General features: G+C 60.4%; 1 long non-coding RNA gene across 1 annotated transcript; it reads left to right on the top strand.

The window, feature by feature from the left end:
* The first annotated feature begins 1,202 nt into the window (after positions 1–1,202).
* Positions 1,203–1,546, top strand: LOC108448902. Its single transcript, XR_001864978.1, has 3 exons — positions 1,203–1,247; positions 1,309–1,407; positions 1,448–1,546. It is a non-coding gene; the product is annotated as an uncharacterized LOC108448902 (long non-coding RNA).
* Positions 1,547–1,576: the final 30 nt, after the last annotated feature.

Genomic DNA, 1,576 nt, shown 5'->3' with positions numbered 1-1,576 from the left:
GGTGTGCTCTGAACACGCACAGGTGTGACAGGTGTGCTCTGAACACACACACAGGTGTGCTCTGAACACACACAGATGTGCTCTGGACAGGCACAGGTGTGCTCTGAACACGCACAGGTGGGCTCCCTCTGTGCTGACTACGCACCGGGACGCACAGGTGTGCTCCCTGTGCTCTGAACACGCACACAGGTGTGCTCTGAACACACACACAGGTGTGCTCTGAACACCCACAGGTGTGCTCTGAACACACACACAGGTGTGCTCTGAACACACACAGATGTGCTCTGGACAGGCACAGGTGTGCTCCCTGTGCTCTGGACAGGCACACAGGTGTGCTCAGTGTGCTCTGAACACCCACAGGTGTGCTCTGGAAACGCACAGGTGTGCTCTGAACAGGCACAGGTGTGCTCTGAACACCCACAGGTGTGCTCTGGAAACGCACAGGTGTGCTCAGTGTGCTCTGAACATGTGCAGGTGTGCCCTGAACACACATGGGTGTGCTCTGTGTGCTCTGAACATGCACACAGGTGTGCCCTGAACACACACAGGTGTGCTCTGAACACGCACAGGTGTGCCCAGTGTGCTCTGAACACACACAGGTGTGCTCTGAACACGCACAGGTGTGCTCTGAACAGGCACAGGCTCTGAACACACACAGGTGTGCTCCGTGTGCTCTGAACACGCACACAGGTGTCACAGGTGTGCTCTGAACACGCACAGGTGTGCTCTGAACACACAGAGGTGTGCTCTGAACACGCACACAGGTGTGCTCAGTGTGCTCTGGACACACACAGGTGTGCTCGGTGTGCTCTGGACACACACAGGTGTGCTCCCTGTGCTCTGGACACACACACAGGTGTGCTCGGTGTGCTCTGGACACACACAGGTGTGCTCAGCCCGCACCACGCCGCTCTCCAGGTGTGCATTCAGTGTGCAAGGTGTGTGCCAGGTGTGTCTGAGGCCGTCCAGGTGTGTTCAGAGGGTGCCCAGGTGTTCAGCGTGTCCTCAGCACACCCAGGTGAGTGCAACCCGCTCCGCCCCCCACTCCAGGTGCGTGTTCAGCGTGGCCCAAGCGTGCCCGGGTGGTTGACACCCCTGGCAGCTACAGGTGTGCCACACTGTGCCAGGTGTGCCCTCAGCAGGTACAGGTGTGCCACGCTGTGCCAGGTGTGCCCTCAGCAGGCACAGGTGTGCCACGCTGTGCCAGGTGTGCCCTCAGCAGGTACAGGTGTGTCACACTGTGCCAGGTTTGCCCTCAGCAGGTACAGGTGTGTCACGCTGTGCCAGGTGTGCCCTCGGCAGGTACAGGTGTGCCGCGCTGTGCCAGGTGTGCCCTCAGCAGGTACAGGTGTGTCACACTGTGCCAGGTGTACCCTCAGCAGGTACAGGTGTGTCAATGCCCGCCAGGTGTGCCCCTGGCAGCTACAGGTGTGCCACACTGTGCCAGGTGTGCCCTCAGCAGGTACAAGTGTGTCACGCTGTGCCAGGTGTGCCCCTGCCAGGTGTGCCCTCGGCAGCTACAGGTGTGTCACACTGTGCCAGGTGTGCCCCCAGCCAGGTGTGCCCTCGGCAGGGG

Source organism: Corvus brachyrhynchos, unplaced genomic scaffold, assembly GCF_000691975.1.
Source record: "Corvus brachyrhynchos isolate BGI_N302 unplaced genomic scaffold, ASM69197v1 scaffold1349, whole genome shotgun sequence".
Taxonomy (NCBI): Eukaryota; Metazoa; Chordata; class Aves; order Passeriformes; family Corvidae; genus Corvus; species Corvus brachyrhynchos.
The sequence above is the reverse complement of the archived record's forward strand: the minus strand, read 5'-3'. Positions and strand labels throughout refer to the sequence as shown.